Here is a 23,246-nt window from a genome sequence, read left to right as displayed (position 1 = left end):
ACAACAACTCTTGATAATCTCCTACCTCTTTTGTCTGTAACTCACTATTATTTGTCTATTTGTTTTCCTGAGAAACTATTTTGTAGACAATAATATGTAAAATGATAACCATTGATACTTTCCTACCATTTTGTCTGTAATTTGCTAAGTCCCCCCTATTATTATGTTATCCTTCTTATATTCTTTAAAATAAAAAAAATAAATAAATAAAAGAGTGCCTGAAGCCAGCACGGAATGGGTCCTGTCTGGAGGGGTCATGTAGGTCGGCCTTCAATCCCCACAATAGAGCTAGAGATCTGGTACAATGATATGAAAACTCCGGAAGAACATTGTATGTGGCCCCTGTGTCAACAGGAAAAGAGAGTATCTTACCTGAGACTTCTAGCAAGACTCAGGGCTCCAAGAAGGATACCTTAATGGGGGCTGTGGATCCTGAGCACCATCAGTCCTCTTCAGTGGCAATGCCATGCAGGTCAGCAGTTAATGAGTCTGGCAGCAGTGGCAGGTTCCCCTGTGAGGGCAGGGAATTGGATGACTTACCCACTCTCTGGTGGATAGGGCAGTCATATTTCCACTGGCCCTTGAGATTGCAGATGGGACAAGGTCCTGGCAGTGGCGATGGGCTGGGGCAGGCTTGTGCCCAGGGTCCTTGGTTGCCGCACTTGACACACAGTCCAGGAGGGGCTCAGGTACTGCCACCAGCACCACCTTGTTTGGCATTCACTTGTTTAGATTTGTCTGCTTTGGGAAGCCCAAGTGCTGCTGCTAGAAGCTCATGTTTATATTTAGCAATTGCCATTTTGTTAGCTTGATTGTCTAACTTTTGTCGGTGTTCCATATTGAAGGCAGGGCTAGAAGTTCTCCCTTTGGGGACTGAGGACCAAGCTCAGACTTTTAAAACTTTACCTGAATATCTAAGTCTGACTGGGAGATAAAATGAGAATTGACAAGGACTATTCCCTCCATCAACTGTGGGTCTCCATTAGTATATTTTGTCAGGGTATCTGTGAGATGGTTAAGAAACTCAGCGGGGTTTTAATCAGTTCGTTGTGTTTGTTCAATGAGTTTGTTGAAATTAACGGGTTTATGAGAAATTTTATGAAGACTAGCTGTTATGCAATTAATCGTGATATTAATACACTGTGAGCCATTTTCTCCCTGATAATTCCAGTGGGGGTCTGATGTTAGCACCAAAGCAGCAGCCCCAGTGGGACGGTCGGGATTAGCTCAGTGTCTGTTGTCGGTCTTGGCTTGGGCTGCTTCCCACTGTTGGTCCTTTTGTTGAGGAGAGAGAGTGGATTTGAGGGTAATATAGAGATCTCTGTAATGTAGATCATAAGAACTAGTAACAAATTGTAATTCTTTAATAGAAGTTATGAGGATCAGCTGAAAAGGAACCTAGTTTATGGGAGATTTGGAACAGGTCAGCAAGGGTAAAGGAACATGAACGTGAACCAGGCCCTCTGGGCCTGCCTGTTCTCAGAGAGGACACATGAGTTGAGGTTGAGAAGATGGCAGCTGATTAGAAGAAGATGGTGGAGTGTGGGCGGAGCCAGGACAAGATGGCGGAGGGTTGGAGGGGTGAGGCTCTTGGAGGGGACACATAACGTGGTGCTGAGAAGATGGAAGCTGACTATAAGATAGTGGGGGTGGGAGGAGTGAGACCATGTGTGAAGAGCTGGGTGCGAAAATGGCGACAGAGGGGCAGAGGAAGGAGGAGTGGAAGTGGCTGAAGGCGAGGAGAAAGTGGAGGGTGAGACGGAGTGGGGGATGATATGGGAACAATAGGCTGAGGAACCTGAGGAAGTTGAGCAACAGGCTGGGGAGACTGGGGAGTTGAGGAGATTGAGCAATAGGCTCTGGAGACTGAGGGGGTTGAGGAGGCTGAGCTACAGGTTTTGGGGGCTGTGGAAGTTAAGGGGAGGTTGTACAACAGGCTAAAGAGGCTCTGGAGGCTGAGCCCATGGGTGTGACGCAGGACAGGCAAAAGCAGGAAGAACATCATCAAGAGGATCATGAGAGCAGTCAGGGAGGGGCTGACGATGGGGAATGGGCCAGACAGATTTGGATGATGCCACATGACTGAAGACGGGAAGGACGTGAGCAATGAAGAGCAATGAAGCCTTATACGTACGGAACTTCCTTCCGTTTGCTGTTGTGGTAGCAAAAGAATGAAGCCTTATACGTACGGAAGCAATGAAGCCTTATACGTACGGAACTTCCTTCCGTTTGCTGTTGTGGTAGCAAAAGTTGTCTCGGTTTCTAAGGATATTGCAGCCAAAAGTACCCTCTGCAGGCCACTGACCACCATTATCGAGTTTGTACTGAGGCCAAGCCATCTGGCAGGAAAAAGTTTACTGTTTTGGTTTTATGGTGTCTCTGAGCCTGAGAGTGTTTACGCTGGCCAGGAGACAACCAAGCAGGGTGTGTTTCTCAGGTTGGGAAGCAGTGTTTCCCATTTTGTGGCCAAATTAAAGGTGAGCTGAAGGCCAAACAGCCAAGTCACAACCCCGTGGAGGATCGTCACCCTCATCAGGGTGTGAGTGAGTTGGAGGTACCCAAATGTGTTCTCCCTGGCTGTCACCGAGAGGGCAGAGGGGTGTCCCAAAGGACGTGGGAGAGAAAGAGAGTCTTGATATGGGCCCACAATTTTGGGAGCGAGGAGAACAAGGCAGGAGTGAGGAGAAGCTCCCCTGTGAGAGCTGGAGTGGACCGGTGTTGGATGAAGGCTGGCAACAGCAAATGTCAGGGTGAGAAAAAGGAAAAAGTAGCTCACTGGCCGGGGGGCACTCAAACTAAGGGTTTAGCCCCTTAGGAGCCTCGTGCCCCACCTATCTGAGTCATGGCACCAAAAATGTTAGGTTTGGTGCAAGTGAGAGACAAAACAAAGTAAAAAGTGCCTTTACTGTCAGGCCTGGGAAGGCTGCTGAGAGACACACGGACCTTCGGAAAGGGGAAGCTGGGGAACAAAGACTACATGGGGCTAAGCTGGGGTGGAGTTTATGGGGTGGTCTCAGTGACGTGGCCGTCGGTAAATGCGCAGAGGTGACAAAAGAAACAGGAAGTTGTAACCAAGCCAGGGGAAAAAGAAGGTGGAACTCAGCCTGGGAGAAGCACATGGTCATCTCTGGGCCGTGCCATATTGGCTTGCTGCCATGATGACTTGGCAGAAATTTGTATAGGCGGAAACCCATCAGTCAGGACAATTGATGGGTGTGAAAAATGACTGTTTATTTTAGGCAGAAATAAGTGCTCAGGAAGAAAAGGGTGCTTTGAAGGAAGAACAGAGAAACATCCTGTGAGCAGCACAGACCATGGCAAGAATGAGAGGGCAGCGGCACGGTGTTATGGTTTGTGTCCACCTGCTCCCCCAAATCCTCATGCAGTCATGGGGTGGGCTTTTAGAGTTTTGATTCGTGGTTTTGAGTGCTACACTGCCCTGGAGCAGATAGTTTGCATATGTAAAGGAGAGGAAGAGGCTGCTTGTTTCCATTCCTCCCTTTTTGCTCTTGTTACTTTGCTGTTTTCCACTGCCATAAGCATTTGCCCTCTGCCATGTGCCACCCTGCTTTGGAGCCAGCTGAGCATGGGCTGAAACCTCCATAGACTGTGAGCTAAATAAACCTTTCCTTACCTAATTTTGGGTGTCAGGTATTTTGTCTCAGCAACGAGAGAAAAGTAACCAAGACAAACGGTCACTTGCTTTATGTCTTCTTTGATCCAGGTGGCCCCTCTTGATCACGTGCTAGAAGACTGGTATCAGGTGCCAGCTCAGGGTGTGCTCATATTGGGAGGTTGGTACCTGGTGCCAGGCTCGGTGTCATCCCTGCACCCGTGGTTACCAAGTCTCTTCAGTGTGCAGACTGCACCCTTCAGCTCCAGCCTCGGCGGCAGGCCCTGGTCTCCCACTTCGGTCAGAGATAAATGTGTGGACACAGGCAAGATGGCTCCCGATTCCAAGCCATGCGGGTCAGTGAGAGGGTGGCCTGGAGCTGGCAGTTGACAGATCTTTCAACAGACGAAGCTCTGTCCACTGTGTGAATTTCACCATCTTAGTGACACATCCTGGGAAAGGGAGGGGTCACAAGAGAAAGAGAGGCAAGTCCCATTCACATGCCACATCCTCCACGGAGCTCACCTGTGCTCACGGTGCCCCAGGCCCGGGGCTCGACCCCCAGTGCCCCTCAAAAACCAAAAGGAAAAGCACGAAAGCTGCAGAACTGCAGGTCCACTTCTGGCTCACTCTGGCTGGAGCCAAGCAGACGGGAGACGGAGTCCTCCTCATGCTTTGGGGAGAGGTGCTCACTGAGCACGAATACATACGCCCGTCCACAGTTGATTCAGTACTATTGTGCACTGGGTGGGATGAGCCTGGCTCCCTCCTGCGCCCATGCCCTGGCAAATGAAGCACAAGGGCAGCGGCGCACACATCCGGCCAGGCAGGAAGGGGGCGGCACAGACCCCTGCTTTGCGCACAAGAGACCAGGATGAAACCCCAAAATGCAGCGACAGTGAGGACAGTGCTCTCTAACCTTCTTCAAGCGGGACTCTAATCTTTTCCAACTGGCTTTGAATGAATAGTTACAGAAATACTTCTAAAAAACCAAACAAGACCTCGCGTTTACGGGGTTCAGATCTCCCTGCTTGGCGTTAAGTAATTGTTCCCAGAGTGGCAGAGTCCCGGAGCTTCACCTGGGGAAAGGCTGCAGAGGCTCAGGACGGGGTGCCTCGCCCTCCTGAGCACGCCCATCCCACACGAGGTGCTTGGACTTGCACACAGGCTCTGGGCCTGTGCATCCTTTGAACCACGACTGCCTTACTATTGAGTTTTCCCCAAAACACCGCCCAAATACTTGCTCCCAGGTCCTGTGTTTGTGGTCTTCACTCGGCAGTGTCCTGCAACATCTGGCAGGATGTTTTTGCACTTGAGGCTTTGACACCCCAGCCCTCCAGCTGCTCTGACAAGCTTGCAGGGTCACATGCTGCCCAGGTCAGGGACCCTGACTCAGACATCAGATGGCAGAGCAGACACTCGGCCTGGCAGGTTCTCTAGCGAGGGATGGTGCCAGGAAAGCCAGGAGGGCCAGTGCCCAGGGAGCCGAGCCCAGCTCTGCATCCTCCTGGGTGTCGTGTCCTTGCTTTGATATGAACAGATGGGACTCGTGCCCGCCTGGTAATTGAGGTTAATGAGCACACTCCATCTGGAGAGTGGCGAGGCGGATCTGTCTTTGAATCCATGTCCCTGGCTTGCACCCCCGCCAGAAGGTCTCGGGAGACGCTGGTGTTCTTCCCCTGCCATTGGTGGCAAGGTGCTAGAGCCTGGCCTTCACCCCAGACAAGGTCAGTAGGCCATCCTGCCAGGATCCCTATGATGCCCTCAAGACTCACACTTAACTGGAGCTGACGGTGCTCAGAATTCCTGAGTCAGCGTTTGTGGTGGCAGCTGTGGGTCCCCTCTGCAGGGCGGAGGTCAGGCAGGAGTCGGAAACGTGGGCGATGTGCCTTCCCTGAGTCTGCAAGCACCCGCTCTCTGCAGCTCTTTGACATGGAGGGAGGCAGGGGCCAGGCATTTGCTTTTGAAGTCCAGTCCAAAGCTGGGCAGCAGGTAGGCGAGCCAGCAGCCACAGCAGCTTTTAGCCAGGTGCCAGTGGCTGAGTCCTCGAGTCATGCCCCCTGCACCTCTGTCTTCCTGCAGAGGCTGGGGACGAGGAGATACCGACCCAGAAGGGCAGCAGCAGCACACCCCGCACAGTCACGGGCAGTGACGGCAGGGCATGCTCTCGCCCGTCCAGGGCAGAGCCTGTGACTGCAGAAGCAACACAAATTTCCATCAGCAGATGGGCACGTGAACAATTCGTGGTTTGGCCACACGTGGCATAATAGCACACACGAAAGCCAGCACGGTTACAACAATGGAATAAGCTCTGCAAAAAACAAAAATGCTGCAGGCTGACGGCACAGCTACTCACATCCAGGAACTGCAAACCGACACCTGGACACAAAGTGCGTGTGCTCTTGGGAGGGGACAGAAAGTGATTACAAGTGGCCACAGGGAAGTTTCAGAGTGTCGGGTGTGTGTGTTCCTCGTCAGCACTGGGGCGGCGGCCTCTCGGGTCTGCAGGACGGTCACCATGCAGTCAGCACATGCTGTTCCACCTCACTCTGAAGACTGCACTTAGGCATGAAGTTTGTTCACTAAGAACGAACAGTCCCTCGTGTGCACCTACAAGTTACGGCCTGCCAGGGAGCCCCCACCACTGCTGTGCAGGAGTTCCTTTAGAAATGGCTTGCCGGTTAAACACACTCCAGGGCCTCCTTGCCTTGAAAAAAGAATTGAATGAGACAAGCCAAAAACGGGGCCCAAAGTTTCCATGAAAAGTGAGGGGTGCAGGGGTGAGGGAGAAGACTGGCGCTGCAGAGCGAGCCTGGGCTGAACAAAAGAGGAAACAAGGAGCAGAGCGAACACGACCGCGGGCCGGGCCGGGAGACGCGGGCTGCTCCTCGCAGAGTCACCGCGGCAGGCCCCGCGCGGCGGCGCCTGGCTCCTCCTTGCAGCCGCACGTGGTGGGAACCTGCGGGAAGTTCTCCATCCGGGGCCGTGGGAATCACTTGGTGCTGCCCCGGCATCTCACGGTTGACCCCACATAAGGTCCAACTTCCCCCCAGCAGCTTTGCCATGCCTCACCTCCTATCTCAACACCACCCCAGAGGATACAGTTGGAAAACCAACATTTCTACTTCTGAAGTAGCAGAAGTTTCTAGAATGTCTTAATACTCCCTATTTAAATGAAAATGACGATATAATCAACACAGGGAAGAAAAGCGCCCAACGTTTCACAGCCCCACACTGCATCCTTAGAATGCCTCTGCTGTACAGAAGCCCCTAGCCCCACGCCCACCACGTGCAAGGCGTCAGCACACACGTGCTGCTTTAAAGTGAAAACATCCCCAGCGCCTAATGTCACAGAGCGCTTTGCCAGTCTTTCCTTTGCTGCCTCCGAACAGTGCACCAGAGCAGACAAGACGGTGTGTGGCTGTGACCCCGGCATTCCGTGGGCTCAGCCAAGACGGTCACAAGTGGAGTCCAACCTGACCGATTCAGTGACAGGGACACCCCCAGCGCGTGTCTGAAAACAAGTCTGAGGATGCAGTTTAGTGTGAAGATGCAGGGTTCAAGCCCCAGGACTGCAGAGGTAAAAAACTAATAGATGACAGATGATAAAAAGATACATACTTAGCTAAAAGTAATAAAAATAAGTAATGAGCTGCTGATTTATGAAGAAAAAAATGGGGCAGAAACTCTTCTTATCAGATGCGGGACTCAAGTTATGAACCCCAAGACATGCCCTCACGTCCTTGGCCGTAGGTCCAAAGAGAACCTGGAGCCCTTGTTAACAGGCATCGCAGGCTAGCGACGGCCGCTCCCTCCTGAACTCATTTGGCCAGAGAAGGTCAACAGCAAACATTTTACTGAGCTGCTTCTGTGCTTCCCCACCTCCCGAGGCCACAGCCTCAGGACGTCAGTCAGGGAGAACATCTGTGAACCACTGGGAAGATGACTGACTCATCCAGATGCCTCAGGCCACTCTGCAGGAGCATCCAGCTGTCAAGAACAGCTCAGGGCAGATCTCCCCAGACAGACCACCCATCACCTAGAAAAAACAAGGAACCCATGCAAAGTCTCCCTAAGCCAAATTACCAAGGGTACAATGCCTCAAAGGAGCCCAGGGCAAGTCACACCAGGCCTGGCCACCACCCAGAGACACCCACTAGCTCTAGGCAAGTTTTCCCAGACCCAGCCACCAAAAACCCAGAGACACTAAAGAGCACAAGGTGAAAGGCCAAAGTGCCAGCCACCAGGCCCCTAGAGACACTGAGAAGCCAGCGTACGCCCACCCCGGCTGAGCCACCACTATCCGAGCCTTGTGGAAATCTGGCCAGTGTGGTCAGGGCAAGCGGCCCAGCTGCCCCTCCTTGGGAGCCCCTGGTGCCAGTATTCCTGGACAGTTAGCCCTTCCGTAGTCCCATCTTTCCGAGCACCCCTGCTACCTCCTTCTCCACCGAACAGGCCCTGGAAATGGGGAGACATATTATAACACATTTTGAGCCTTCCATCCCCTTGGGGGACTTTTGCAATGGAGTTTAAAACATGTGTTCTTTTGACGATGAACAGCTTTTCACTGTGAAATGGATAGATGAGGAAGAAGGCCTATGTGCTGTATCATAGTTAGAAGAAGCCTTCATGCTTTATGAGCTACACAAGGATTTTCAATTCTTAACTCACGCAGTCCCTTGTGCACTGGAACATCCTAGAATACCTTGTCCAGGGGAAGTAAATCCATCAGCTGCAGAGGTGCACACCTCTGGAAGAAGCTTTATTGTGCAAATGGCCATACTTTTCAAGCAGGGCACTTCCACGGCCATGCCCATTGAGCCATCTGCACAGACCAGACGGGAACTCAGACCACAGTCTGTGTCTATCAACCGTAAGTATAGCAACTATCACCTCTTGGCTCATAAAAAGTGCCACAAGTATTGTAGCTGAGTGTGAGCAGCATTCTTCGCCACTGGAGTCCATGATGCTGACGGACTGGTCATCTCTGCCTCCTGTCCTGCACGGACAGTAAATCCATAGAATTCTTCAAGGCCTGAGAGTGTGGACCAACTTTGTGAAAAAAAGAAGGCAGTGAACACCAGGGAAAGAGGCAGAGCTTCGTCCAGTTTAAGTCTTCAGGACTTCAATTTGCTCCAGATAATAGGGAGAGGAATTCTGTGTAAGTGCTCTTGGTTCAGTTACAAAGGAAACATTGCATTTATGCAATGAAAGTTATGAAAAAGGAGCTTGTGAGCTTGTCGACAGCCGTCAGATACACACAAAGAAGCATGCTTTGGAGCAGGCACCGAGTCGTCCTTGCATCCTTGACTTTGGACAGAAAGCAGAACGTTCTGAGTTCAACAGTATGTCAGTGGAGGAAATCTACTGTTTCATGTTCTAATGTCGCAGCAACAAAGTATAATTCCCAAAGAACATGTCAGGTTTCTGCAGAGTACTGTGCAAATCAGTTTCTCTTTCAATTATCATCACAAGCGAGGGGTACTTTAGAGAAACTTGAAATTAGACAGCTGTTACTGGACTCAGAAGGGCACATTAAGCTCACTATTGTATGTGTAAGGAAGGATTACGGCCAGCAGGTACGACCAGCACTTTCTGTAGCACTCCTAATTATCTTGCTCCAGAAGTTTTGAGAGGAGGGGATTACGGCTGCAGTGCCCACTAGGGGGCTCTCAGAGTACTCATGTTTGAGATCGTGGTTGGAAAGTCCCCATTTCATGCTGTTGAGGGCTTTGATGACCCCGATCAAAACTCAGGCGTTATCTCTTCCAAGTTATCTTATTTTGAAGAAAAATTCACATACTGCATCCTTTGTCTGTAAAACTGCAAGTAACCTGAAGAGGGTTCCCAACAAGGACCCAAAGGAACGATTGGTTCGGCACCTTTAAACAGGATTTGCTGATATTCAGGAGCACCCATTCTTTAAAAATGTAGACTTGGATATGATGGGATGAGGAGTCATCATAGCAAGCTCCTCGTGGCAGCTTGTCTCTTTTATGCCGCCCACATCTCGCGGAAGCTGGAGAGAAGTTCTACACTCAGGTCCCTAGAGTTATCTGGTGCTACCCTGAGGACTTGTAATTGACAGGTCCCGCCTACTTCTCTAGCGCTGCCTTGGGATGCTGTGATTGACAGGTTCAGTCATTCCCCAGCCAGTTTCGCCATGTCCTCTGTCCTATATCATTTCCCCAAGGGACCCAAGTCCCATAAATCTTTATGGGGTGCTGAGGGAGTGGAGGTCTCTGTCTTCTGTAGCTTCTTCAAGCGGGAAGGGGCCGTAGACCCTCCCTACTGGGTATCACGTGCTGTCCAACTATCTTGGGTGCTGTGGCTCACTGGCTGGGTTGAGGGAAGAAAAGCCGTCGGAAATCAGAAAAGTCAGTGCCCCTTGAGGCGCCTGTTTGACAGGAGAAAGAAACTTCACTATTAGCACAGATGTGCGGAGCAGGTCAGACTGCCATGCTTCCTGCAGCGAAGAAGGTAATGAGAGAGGTTTGTCAGGTAAATCATCTACAGTCTGAGAGCCATTGCCTTAGAAAGATCTTGTTTACTTTGTAGCAGCCCTTGAGCCTTGCTTTTTTGTCAGTAGATGTTTAACTTTCTGTCTTTTTCTAATATCAGTGCCTGAGTAAGAGCTACGAGCTCTGCCTTTGAGCAGGGGGTCCTAGGGGAAGATGTTTATCTTCAGTGACCTCTTGTGAGTCACCTGGCTTTTGGTGTCCTTCTTGGACAAAGCTACTTCTGTCAGTGAGCTACATCTCCTCAGGGTTTTGGAGGGGTTTTGATGCCTATCTGCTGGCATAAGTCTGGGAGAGTAGTTGCTCACAAAAGTGGCTAATCTTTGGGCCTGTGGGCATCAAATAAGCAGGGTTAGTAGTAGTGCAAGTTTTTGTAATAACCCTTGGGGTGTCTAAGAGTACAGCCTGATACTTGGTAAACTGTTCCCCTGTTAACCAGAAGTAATCTTTTGTCTCCAGAATTGCTCTGACCTGATGGGAACCAGAACTTCCAGTCTGTCTCAGTTATCTTTTTTTTTTTTTTTTTTTTTTTTTTTTTTTTTTTTTTTTTTTTTTTGGTTTTTCTCCGGTACCGGGAACCGAACTCACGACCTTGCACTTGCCAGGCAGGCGCTTTTGCCGCTGAGCTAAATCCCCAGCCCCTGTCTCAGTTATCTTTGTTGTGTCTTCTGTTAGCATAGCTGCAGCTGCTGTTGCTCTCAGGCAGGGTGGCCATCCAGCTGCCCCCCCACCTGAGCTCTTTGATAGGTGGGCCACTGAGTGGGGTTTTAGTCCTGGCCTTTAGGTCTAGACCCTCAAAGCAATTCCTCCCTTTTCTGACACATAGAGAAAGGTTTGCTTTTTAAGGCAGACATTCCCAGCGGGCATGCTTTATTTCCCTGAAGGCATTGTTAGTCACTTTTGTCCATTCCTAGGGGCACAGACTCCGGGCCTTTTACTGCCTCATATAAAGGCTTTGCCATTCATCCTAAATCACATAGCCAGATCCTACAAAAGCCTGCCACTCCCAGACAGGGATGAAGCTGCTGTTTGGGGGCAGGAGACCCAAGATCAAGAGAGCCTGGATGGGGTCCCTAAACAGCTGTCACTTCCCAGCTGTAGGAATATGTCCCAGATATTGAACTCTTTTGGAGGGATCTCTGAGCATTTTCTTTGGAGACTTTACATCCCTTCTTACTAGAAAGTTAGGTCTGTACAGTGTTGTGGTTAGATAGTTTCTGAGTGGGACAGCAAACTAGAATACCATCTACATACTACGATGGTTCCCCATTCTAGCTTTAAACTCCTCAAGTCTGCTGCTAGCGTCTGAGCAAAAAGGTGAGGACTGTCTCTAAAGCCCTGTGGGAGAACCATCCCGTCCAGGTATATTGCGGCTCTTCGCTTCTAATGGGATTTTTTCATTCAAAGACAAATAAAAACAGAGTCTGGATGTAGGGGAGTGGAGAAGAATGTTCCTCTTAAATCTAAGACTGAGAACCATTCAGTAACCCTTGGAATTTGGGAGGGAATTGTATATGGAACTGGATCTAGAGCTGGATCTCGAGGGTGGATTGGAATGACTGCCTCGTTAATGAAGCAGAGGTCTTGTACCATCCGATGTTCTCCTGAGGGCTTTACTACAGGGAGAGCGGGAGTATTGTGAGGGGACTGACAAGGCTCCAGAAGCCGTATCTGAGAAACCTGCCTGAGAGAGGCTGGAGACCTTCATGTGCTTCTTCCTTGACTGGATACTACTTTCACTTAGGAAATTGGCTGGGGTTTTTAGTCTTACAACTATTGGCATAGCAGAATTTCTCCTACGAGTTATGTCCTTATACCATGCAGCAGGACCCACCTGTTGGCTAATTTGGTCAAGGAGACTTGGTATAGTCCCAACAAGTAAAATCTGTTTTGACTTTAGCTGGAATTTGAGAATTGCCCCCAATTTTGTTAAAAAAAAAATCTCTTCCTAGCAAGGGAGCAGGACATTATGGGACAATTGGATACTTGTGGTTAAACATCTGACCTTCAAAGTGATAGGTCAGAGCAGGAGTACAGAATCTCTGACTAGGGGTCCCTTCTACCCCAACTGTGGCTCTAGACTTAGAGGAGAGTTTTCCAGAGAAGGAAATCAAAACAGAGTGAGCTGCCCCTGTATCTACAAGCAGTTGAATCAGCTCACCCATAATGTCCAAACCTAAGGTTCCTTGGTGATGTCGGTGGCCCAGGGCATTGCGGGGGGGGAGGGGGGGCGGGCCTCGGCCTCTTCAGTCATCAGAGCAGGAAGTGAAGGTTCTGGCTGGCCTGGCCCCTCTCTGTGACGGGGACCTCCAGTTCCAAGGCTCAGGTTCATTTGCTGCCTCACATTTGGAGGAGGGCCCGGGCCGAGGCTTGGCTCCTGCCCAGTGTCCAGGTCCTTGACACTCGAAACAGGAACCCTGTCCTCGATTGTCCCTGGGCTTTCCCTTAGACAACCCGGGAGGGTTTTAAGCATTATCACTTGCAACAGCTGTAACCTGAGCCTTCTTGTTTTGTCCGTCCCGAGTCCCAGCTGTTGAGCACACAAAGGCCGTGTCCAGCAGTTGGGCTACAGGTGTCTGTGGCCCCTTCTGAAGTTTTTGTGGCCTACACTGAATATCTGGGGATGGCTGACGGATGAAATCTTGCCCCGTTAGTGCCTCTCCTCCCTGGAAGATGGGCTATGTTAGTATACTTGCAGAAGGCCTCTGCTCATCAGTTATGAGACAAAGCTGGATTTTCCTCTGCGTCTTGTAAGACCCCCTCATTTTATCGTAATAGACTTTTTAATGCACCTTTTCACCGCCCTGGTAAGAGCAGCTAGCACACTCGACGTTTCTAGTCCATGCTGAGTATTACAGTGGCAGTGTGGCTCTGCTGAAGGGAGAATAGCTGTCCCGGAGTGCTTTCCCTCTCTTTTTAAGCCATACGGCTCATCGGCATAGTTTGGGACACTTACATCTGGAGTACAGCAAGCGGCCAAGATGCGTTGGACAGGTCAGCAGGATAAATCAAAAGCAAGGGTCAAAGTCTGAAACCCATCTGCAGACTTGCTAAGGTCTTCTGACAGGTGCCCTAACTGTTCCTTGCACTGCTGGACATCTGCAGCTGAAAAGGGAACCTGCACTCAGGTGTGTCCTTCCACCCCTGGGACTTCTAAGCCCCACTTTGGGTTAGACCTGCAGGGCGTGAGCTGTCTGCGTGCTCCCAGAGGACTGAGGGAGCTGAGGAACGCGGGGCCCTCTGGAGCACTGGGCACTAATGGAGCCCCTGGTCACCTGGAGGGGGTGGACCTTCTCTACCCGTCTGAACATTACAAAGGGGAGGTCAAGGAGCCCTCCTGGTGTGGCCGTCTCTCCTAAACGGACCAGCAAGACTGAGATCCGCCCCCAGACCTCAGGTCTAAGATGGGGGTCTTAGAACAGAGTCACCCAGGGTCTCTTCGTCTTCCTCAGGGCCCACCCTAAGTGCCACGGCTCCGTAGCCTTCCCTTTGATAAAGAGCCACAAAAGCCTGACCACGAGGCATTTCACTCCACCCTTCACGTCTCAAGCCTAGGTGCTCTACCTGGGGATGGTCCTGTAGGCTGAAGTTCCCGTACCGATCTTTGCCACCTCCAGTTCGCACTGAATCCAGACCGTGTTGCAACAGCAGATCAGCTGTTTTCGTTTTAAATTGTCAGGCTCAGACCTTTCCATTCAAGGACACAGCCGTGGTGAGGTTGGTGGACTCTGAGTGGTGGCGAGATCAGAAGGCCGCCAGTTGTCTCAGCTCAGGTCCTACAGAGAGAGGGGACAACGGGGTCTGCACTCGCTCAGGTGGCACCCCGCCACGAGGAGGAGGCCCGTGTCACAGAGCGCCCCTCGGGAGGCCCTGGCACAGACACACTCGACAAACGCCTCTGTCTGGTGACCCCGGCATCATTAAGCACAGAGGAAAGCCCCTCGGGGGCCTCTGTCTCCATCTTTGGACCCCTTAGCTCGCTAGGGAGAAGGGGGAGCCACTGGTTGGCCTTACCTCGTCCTTTACTCCCGGGAGTAGCTACTGACCTTCCCTGTGCAGAGTGCTCTCGGCCGCGGCGTTGAGCCCTCGATGCTCCAGCCTGCACTTCAAGTCCCTCGATGACGGCCTACCCGGAGCGGAACCACGCGGGCAAACCTGTGACGGTCACTCTGATGGAAAGGGAACAGTGCCGAGACGGGGGCCCTGTCTCTACAGACTCAGCTACTTTAGTTAAGCTTGTAAGTGTCAGCTGTTCCAGTCAGGCATCGAGCCCGGGGCGTCAACTTACCTGCGTTTACACAGGGAAGCCCCAAGTCCAGGCAGGCTCCTGGGCCAGGCAGCTGGGGCTCGGGCCCAGACGAAAGCCCCGGGCACTTCAAAATGGACAAGTCTCTCCCTCTGTGTTTGCAGCGCCCCTGGAGCTGGGTGAGTGGGCAGGCCCTTCGGGGAGGAGCAAGCCTGGGTGCTGCCCCCACTGTGCCCACCGCTGCCCCACTGTCCACCGCTGCCCACCGGTCCGCCAACTGCCTTCTGACTTCTTAAAGGAACAGTACACACTTTTTCTCTCGGGACAGGAAGAGAAAGGTTCCTCTCTCTGGCTTTGCATAAGCTCCTATGTACTTTTTTTTTTTTTTTTTTTTTTTAACTCCTATGTACTTTTGTAACCAGAAGCTTATCTTGTAGGGCCAGTTATTAAATCAGAAAGGAAAAAAGGAGATAGAGAAAAGAGAAAGAAAAGAAAAGACGGCGGCCGCTGACGCAGGCCCACCGACAAGTGACTTCGTCTGGTCCAAGACAGGATGGTGGCACTGACCAAAGCAGAAACCGAGAAACACCTGTCAGGGAGCCAGAGAGAGTGGAGACCAGGTAATGTCCAAACCAACAATCAACAAAAAACAAAGACAGTGAACAACTGCAACAGGAGCCAAGTGAGAAAAACCATTTACAAAACTGGGTTAGGGAGACCAGGTTCATTTCCAAAACGAGTAACAAAGCAGCAAACCAAACACACCGCCAAAGAAACCAGGTTTATCTCAAGAACAAGGCACAGCCTGGAGAAAAAGCCACATGGCTACCAAGAACGAAAGCCTGCACTCACAGCAGTCCCTGGGGAACAGACCCTGCACCGGGCCTGGGGGAGAGGGAAAAGGACGGCTTGTGCCGACAGGAGCTGCGCTCTCACGGCTGGCCACCAAAATGTTGTTGCTGGTTTTTGGCTGGCCACGCCAACATGCGACCCCTGGATGGCTCTGCCGCAGCGCTGTCGGGGAGTTCCTGAAGAGTGGCTCGCCAAACCAGGTGTTCCAGGGCGCTCTCGTCTTCCGCAAAGGACTGGACAGGGCAAGCCAACCGGCGCCACAAGTTTATTTGAAAATGAAGGATGAAGGAGCAAGGGAAGAGCTGGCTCTGCAGAGCAAAGCAGGCCAAACACAGAGAGGATACAGAGTAACAGGAGGACAGGAGGACAGGTGGGGCCCCGCTGCCTCTTATGTCACCTCTCCTGGGGTCTGGCTTTCCCCCGGGACAATTGATAGGTCCCACTTACTTCCCCAGCTTTGCCAGCGTTGCCCCGCTTGAAACCAGTTAATTCTGGAGAACCTGGTTTGGATGACTTGTGATTCTGTGTGCTAATGGGCCTGTGCTCACTCCAGGTGGTGACGACACTGTGACGAAGACTGGGCAGTCTGAATTCGAAGGCTTCGAGTAGCTCATCAACCTTCTTCCCACGTATGCAGGAGTGGGTCTGATCCCTTTTCAACCGCGCATTCTGCTTACATTGCCAGCCTGGATAAATTAGCCGTTTCATGATTGTCTGGAAGCTAATTTTAATTCCTCTTTTGTAGTTACATCTCCATGTAGCACTTGACTCTTATTGTCTTTAACAGAGGCTATTGAAATTCTTTTGTGGACAGTTGCTTTTTGTGATTTGACTTGGATAAGGAGGCACTCCCTTGTTAACCACACTTGAAAACACACCCTTCCACTTATTAAGTGGAGACACAATGTATAATATTTTTCTTACTATTTACTATATAGGAAAATAATTTGTCTTTTAAGTAGAATGTTCTAACTATGTCTATTTCTCTCCAAACCACATTACTTATACTTTTGGGCCCCAGTTTATGGTGTCTTCAGTGAAATAAGAAAATAATAGTAACAATTTTGAATAAATGTGCAGAAAACACATAGTCTAGTGCAGTCTTATCTCAACTGATTTTTTTATTTTTTATTTTTTTCCGGTACCAGGAATCGAACTCACGACCTTGTGCTTGCCAGGCAGGTGCTGTGCCGCTGAGCTAAATCCCCAGCCCCTCCTTAATTGAGTTTTTATTTAGTAAGGTAACACATGAAATACACGTAGAATTCATTTCAGGGGCAGAGTTCTTCAGACTATTTTTATTAAAATAAGTGGGAAAAAGAAAAGTCCAGTGCGAGGAACCCTGGAGGTTCCAGGCATCCACGGTAGGAAACGCATAGCTGCGCAGGGGCAGGCGCTGAATGAAGGCGGGAGCTGTCAAACGAGGAGCTACTGCTTAGAAGGAAGAGACAACTAGCACGGCCACCGCCATGGCGAGCTGCGCCGGGGGCACGGTGCTTGTTCCATTAGGTCTGCATCTCTCTGGGTCTTACTTCTCAGCTGGTGAAGCAATCAAAGCAGCAGCAGGTCTTGATGCAGCAGAGGGCAGAGCACAGGCCTCCTGCCTGGAACACACACATGCACATGCAAGAGTGTGCAGCTCCTTTTCCCTTTACATACGCGACAGGTCCCTCTGTGTGTCATTCCTCGGCTTACTTTTTTTCACTTCAAGCACCTCCTGTCCCCCGGGTGTTTCTCTTTAATTGCCTTGGAGGATTCCTCGACACAGAAACACCTTCTCTGTCTAACTATCCCATTGTCCCCAGATTTTCACTGTTACAAGCATGCTGCGATGGACACCTTTCAGAATCCCAGAGGAATCCCTTCGGGTGTTCACAGATGAACAAGGAGTATGGTATATACACAATAGACAACGATTCAGCCTTAAAACGGAGAGAAATCCTGTCCCTCACGGTAGCATGGCTGAGCCTGAAGGGGGCTATGTTAAATGAAGTAAGCCAGGCACAGGAAGACGAAGGCCTCATGTTCTCACTCATACGCAGAGGGTAAATACACTGCTGTCGCAGAAGAAGAAAGCAGAGTCATTTCCCGATGTAGGAAGGGTCCCGGGCTAGGGGAGGAGCAAGGTTGGTTATCAAGGACAGAGTTAAATCAGAGCAGTAAGTTCAGTGTCACAGTGCAGTGGGTCGCTTGTACTTGATGATACTTACTGCATATTTCCACACAGCTAAAATAAATGATTTTGAATGCTCCCAACACAAAGAAATGATGGATGTTTGAGATGACAGATAAACTAAATACTTTGGTTTTATCATTACAAATTATATACATGTATCAAAATGTACCACACGGACCATTATCATGTCAATTAAAAATAAAATTTTTAAAATCCTAGAGCAAGGGCATAGCAGAACACTGAAAAATGTATGTGTGGTCATTGCCCGCACTGGCCATGCCGTCCCCGGAGGTCAGCGAACGACTGAAATCCCCAGGCCTCCTGCATTCGCGTCCACAGCGCACAGTCGAACACCGGTGGCTGAATGACCCCGAGCTGCCCCGCAGCGCTTTCTGCTGTCCCTAGGCACTGAGGAGAAGAGTTCAAGACACGCTGGGAAGGACAGGCCCAGGAAACCCCCGGTCCTCAGGTTGGAACCCAGACAGCAACACCCTAGAGCTGCGGTCAGACCTGAGGAGACACCAGCTCCTGAGCGGTGAGCCCCAGCTCCAGCTGGCTCTCCCGCCCGGGGTTAGGGTGCTGTGCCTGGCCCCAGCCCGCTCCCGGAGCAAGCGGCGCGCACCATCCAGAGCAGCGGGTTCAGTAACCCGCCGGAGCTGTCACCAGCCGCACCAAGAAACAGCCGAAAGGAAAAGTAAACGGTATAGGCGGACCGCAGATGAGCCTGGTACTGCAGTTATCCAAGGTGGACTCTGAAGACATGGTCAGCTGCTCAAGAGAACAAAACACCCAGTGCGAACAGTCAGTGGAGAGTTGACATTGTTCTAAAGGATCGATTAGAAATTCTAAAACAGAAAAGTGTGGCTGTAATGACAGTTTAGTAGACAGGCAGCCACAACAGAAGAGATTAATGAACTGGAAGTTAGTTCAGCAGAAAATACTCAGGCCACAGCATAAAAAGGGAAAAATGCGGAAAGAACGCATAATAAAACAAGACGTAGTGGAAATGTCAAAGTGTACTCAGGTACCAGAAAGGGAAGGGAGGTAAGAGGACAAATGAGTGTCTCAAGACCATCAAGGATTTCCTAAAGCCAGTGAGATGTCACATGAGACAGCAGAGGTCCTCTCTGCATCCATGGTCAAACTTTTTTTTTTTTTTTTTTTGAGACAGGGTTTCGCTATGCAGTTCAGGCTGGCCTTGAGCTCACTTTGCAGCCCAGGCTGGTCTCGAACTCGTAAGGCTCCTCCTGCCTCAGCCTCCTGAGTGCTGGGATTACAGGTGTGCACCACCATGCCTGGCCGTGGTCAAACTTTTAAAAACCAAAGACAAAGAGAAACCCACTGAGGCAGAGAAAAATGTACATTATTTTTCAAAGGAGTCAACAGTTAAGACCTTCTACATACAATGCTACATACAATCTATAGCCACAGGCAGATGACAGGAACTACTTCAGCCCAAAGACCCTGGGTGGCCTTAAAGAGACTTAACCCTAAAACTGAGAAGAGACTAAGGTGGGCTCAGAGTAGCAACAGGACTTGCATGTCATGTACGCTGCCCTGCAGCCCCAACAGAACTGACGGCAGGGAAAGGAGGGGACTCAGTGCCTAACACCTGGGAATAAGAAGACACGTGAGGTGGGCAGTTCAAATTACAGGACCGGAAGCACATTTTAAAGAGCAAAGGCAGACAGTTAACAGCTCATCCTGCGGAGGGCAGGGAAGGGCCATCGTGGGTGCCAAGGTACAGTCAGGCAGGAGCAGGAAGCCCCGTGGGCTACTGCCCAGCAGGGCAGCCACAGACACAACGCACGGCTGCCTCAGGAAGAAGAGGGAAGGATTTTGAGATTTCTCACAATAAAAAAATGGTGTTTGAGGAAATAGATGTTTGCCTGACTGAAGTATTACGCATGTATACACGTATCTAAACAGTACACAGCACTCCATTAACATGTACAAGTTATATTTTTATGTATCAGGTGAATGTAAAAAAGAGAGAGAAAATTCATGCTGGTGACCAAAATCAGGTGGTGGAAGAGAAAAAGAGAGTTACAAGTCAGAATAAAGGAAAAAATACAAGTGAAATAAAATAATATTAAACAAGCAAATAAAATAAATACGTTTATCTAAATCCTCTGCCTCCAAGGTCAAAAAAGAGAGAGAGACCAAAAAAGTCCTGTAGAAAACATGGATAAAGGATATTAATGGAGTTCACATAACAAGAAATACAAATGGATTATAAACTTATGAAAGGCATGTGACCTCATTCCATATAAGAAATGAAAATTAAAACTAACCCAGGAGTTACTAGGGCATATGGATTTGTCAAATCTCAAAAATAATACAAAATATTTATACATTTCACTGTATGTAAATTTTAAAGAATTTAAATACTGAATTCTAGCTAACAGGATACATACTTAAGTGCTTTGAAGTGTATGGACATGTGTCTGGCTTTGAAATGTATTTTAAAAAAATAAGCCAGGCAGGCCTGGTGGTGCACTCCTATAATCCCATCGCTCGCGAGGCTGAGGCAGGAGGATCATTGTGCGTTCAAGGCCAGCCTGGGCTACAAAGTGCTTTCAAACCAGCCTGAACTGTGTAATGAAAACCCCATCTCAAAAAGACAAAAAAAGTAGAAAGCCAGGTATGGTGGAGCACACCTGTAATCCCAGAACTCTGGGAGGCTGAGGCAGGAGGACCTAAAGTTCAAACCCAGGTTGGGTAATTTAGGAACTTACTGAGATCCTATCTCAGAGTAAAACAGAAACAATAAATAAATAAAGGGCTGGGGTGTAGCTCAATGTGGAGGTTCTAGGTTCAATACCCAGTACCGGGGCGGGGGAAATAACGGTGATAGGTGGGTAAGTATGAATAAATGAAAGGTAGCAAACCATTAACAGTTGTCAGTCTCAGTGATGGACATATGTGTGTCTGCTGTCTGGAACATTCTTCAGCTTTTCTGTACGTTGGGCACTGTTTAAATAAAATGTGAAGGAAAAAAGCCTCTAGGAAACATTTTCCCCCAAATCGGCAGCAGTAAAAAAGGCGGATAGGAGCTCTCAAGGCTGGAGGTTAGCAGCCCCTCTCACCCTTTGCCCGTGGACAGAAGCGTCCTCGGGTGGGTGCAACTTCTAAGAACACTAACCGTCAGGATTAAAGTGCGTTATCCTCAGCCGCGGAGGCTCCGTCCAAATGAACAGTTAAACGGACGCCGTTCTCCTGTCGAACCGTCCTGTACACAAGCCGACACAAAAGGGCCGGTGGCGAATGTCTCCGCTGGCAAAAGTCTCAGTTACTTTTCTCGCTGCCGACACAAAACACCGGACACTGAAGTTAAGGGAGGAAGGGTTTATCCAGCTCACAGCCTCAGAGGTTTCAGCCCGCCGTTGGCTGGCTCCAAGGCAGGCAGCCCTGGCGGAGAACAGCTCATGGCAAAGGAGGAGGCAAGCAGTGGGCAGCACGCTGCCTTCTCTCCACCCAGGCCTCAGGCTCCAAACCTGGTGCCCCCACGCCCAGGGTGGGGCTCCCAGCATCCACACCCAGAACTGTGCTAACTCAGTCAGCGGACTAACTCAGCACCCCACCACCCTTAGTCCCCGCATCACAACTCCAGATCCAGGCAGCTCCCCAAATCCCCACCTGTGAGCACCTGAGGCCTTGGGGGGAACTCTAGATACAACCCGTAACGTACCGGGGCCCAGGGTGGTCGAGTTCACATGGATGGGAAGCAGCATGGTGGTTGCCAAGGGCTGGGGGTGGGGAGAGTGGAAACTTACCGATTAACCGAACAGAGTTTCGGTGTGTGCCGAGGAGAGGTCCCGGGGACGGGGTGGCCACACGGTGCTCAGGGTGTACCTCACACCATACTCAGAGAGCCGGAGAGGGAATGTTGTGCTGTATCCTGCTACACTCTCTTTACATGCTAAAAGAGAAGGAAATAAAAGCCGGCATGGGTGACAGAGGGAGCCGCCCCCACCCACCCTGGGAGCAGCTGCCGGGCTGCCCTTCCGGCCGCGCAGGGCACAGCCAGAATCGCAGGAAGTAACAGATCCTTCCGTTTCAGCCCTGCCGGCCCGCTGCGCCCCGTGGGACGGCCACACCGCATCCACCGCTCCCGGCTGTGATGTCTGGACACCTTCCCTCCCTGCCAGAGCCGCCCGAGCCAGGGTCCTTATGAGGTGGTGACCAGCCCGCAGGTCAGTGTCCCTGGGAGCAGTCTGAGAGGGCACGCAGTTGTCTGTGGTCGCAGTGTGCCAGGCTCAGCTGGCCCAGGACCTATGCGGAGACTCTCACAAAGCTTGGGGCGGGGGGGGGTCCCCATTTTGCCTTCCCCTAGAGACCTGGGGCTTGGGATCTGGGCTAGTCCTGTCCCTCTCTGGGACTCAGTTTCCACATTAGGGATGCCTGGCTGTTGCTTCCCGGCTGTCGTGAGGTTTCACAGTAAACTGCGTGGACACACAGCACAGGACAGTCTCTGTGAGGGTGGGGTGGCCGTGTGGGGGCTCCCCCGGGAGCCGGGCCAGGCCCCAGGGAGCTGACCTCCGAGGCTGCGGTCCCCAGGGACCTGTGGCTGTGCTGGATCTTGGCTGGCAGGACAGATAACCCCCTCCCCTGGGAGCCGGGTCACTGAGTGCCCCAGGATGAACGACAGCCAGTGAGTGACAGCAGGTGACCGAGGGCAGGGTGGGGCTGCCGACGGTCCCCACCCAGCCTCCCCTCACCCCCGCAGCGAGGCTAGGAGGGAAGGGGCTGCAGCGACTCGGCCCCCAGCCCTTCTGGACAGTGGCCTCCCTTCCGTCCACCTCATGCTGGCTCAGCACTCAGATCCACCTACAAAGGGGTGGACTGGAAAGCCCAGCTGAGCAGACGGCATGGCCTCAGCCTCCTCCTCAAGGCGGCACCCCAGGCCACACTCCTGGGCTCCCCGTTGTGCCCCCACATGCATCCCGCTCCCCTGTGAACCCAGGCTGTGGGCAGTGCCTGTGGGTCCCAGGAGGGAAGCCCCTGCTCCCTGCCTGGTGGCCTGAGTGGAAGCTGTCACTCCAGGGAGTGGACCAGCGGCCGTGACGCCTCCTGCCACTGCGGCTCCCGCGGGCGTGGAAGATGGTACCCGGCCAGCCCGAGCCCGAGCCCGAGAAGCCCACGGCTGCCGCTGCACGATGGAGGAGCCCACGCCTGAGCCCGCGTACGTCGACGTGGACAAGGGCCTGACGCTGGCCTGCTTCGTCTTCCTCTGCCTCTTCCTGGTCGTGATGATCATCCGCTGCGCCAAGGTCATCATGGACCCCTACAGCGCCATCCCCACGTCCACCTGGGAGGAGCAGCACCTGGACGACTGAGGCTGCGAGGTGGCGGGCGGGGCCAAGGGCCTGGCACACCCACACCCGGTCTCCGGCTCGCAGCCCACCATGCCCGGGATGGTGCAGGCTCACCTCAGCCCCGCCGGCCGTCTCAGGCGTGGTGCCCTTGTGCTGGGGTGTGGGCCGGGGACGAGGCACCCCTGGGACCCTGGCAGGTGGGCCCTGTGCCCGCTCCCGTGTGCCTTTGGGAGCCGACTCCGGACCGGCGCCCCTCACGCAGCAGCGGTCTGGTTTCCAAGAACTCTGTCCTTAGATGCAGCACCGCACACGGGTCTGCACACACCGCCTGTGGCCACACGGCACCCCCAGGGACAGGTCCAGGGCGCCCCCGGAAACCAAGAGGCACACAGGCTTCTTTGAAGCCGTATTTTTTAAAACCAAGACATAGAGCGCATATATTTTCCTGTCATAAGTGAAATGTGCATTTTAGATGCCTGGGAAAATGCAGATAAATAGGAGGAAAATAGCTCTTACTATCCCA

General features: G+C 51.5%; 3 long non-coding RNA genes across 9 annotated transcripts; 1 reads left to right on the top strand and 2 right to left on the bottom strand.

Annotated features, from left to right (window-relative positions):
* Positions 1–226: 226 nt before the first annotated feature.
* LOC102019844 lies at positions 227–16,336 on the bottom strand. 5 transcript variants are annotated; one of them, XR_001232038.1, is made up of 4 exons: positions 14,420–16,334; positions 14,178–14,300; positions 13,696–13,907; positions 227–511 (listed from the first exon to the last, which is right to left on the bottom strand). It is a non-coding gene; the product is annotated as an uncharacterized LOC102019844 (long non-coding RNA). The 5 variants fall into 5 exon arrangements; XR_001232036.1 differs by lacking the exon at positions 227–511 and adding an exon at positions 3,647–4,065 and having other exon boundaries at positions 13,088–13,907; positions 14,420–16,336; XR_001232037.1 differs by lacking the exon at positions 227–511 and adding an exon at positions 3,647–4,065.
* Positions 16,337–16,512: 176 nt separating this feature from the next.
* LOC102018973 lies at positions 16,513–21,462 on the bottom strand. 3 transcript variants are annotated; one of them, XR_001232039.1, is made up of 4 exons: positions 21,182–21,462; positions 20,551–20,709; positions 20,297–20,378; positions 16,513–17,339 (listed from the first exon to the last, which is right to left on the bottom strand). It is a non-coding gene; the product is annotated as an uncharacterized LOC102018973 (long non-coding RNA). The 3 variants fall into 3 exon arrangements; XR_001232040.1 differs by lacking the exon at positions 20,297–20,378; XR_001232041.1 differs by lacking the exon at positions 20,297–20,378 and having other exon boundaries at positions 16,513–16,833.
* Positions 21,463–21,470: 8 nt separating this feature from the next.
* On the top strand, positions 21,471–23,246 carry LOC102018765. The gene is made up of 2 exons (XR_264741.2): positions 21,471–21,601; positions 22,452–23,246. It is a non-coding gene; the product is annotated as an uncharacterized LOC102018765 (long non-coding RNA).

This window comes from Chinchilla lanigera, unplaced genomic scaffold, assembly GCF_000276665.1.
Source record: "Chinchilla lanigera isolate Chin_1 unplaced genomic scaffold, ChiLan1.0 scaffold00132, whole genome shotgun sequence".
Taxonomy (NCBI): Eukaryota; Metazoa; Chordata; class Mammalia; order Rodentia; family Chinchillidae; genus Chinchilla; species Chinchilla lanigera.
This window is presented reverse-complemented; position numbering and strand designations above follow the sequence as displayed.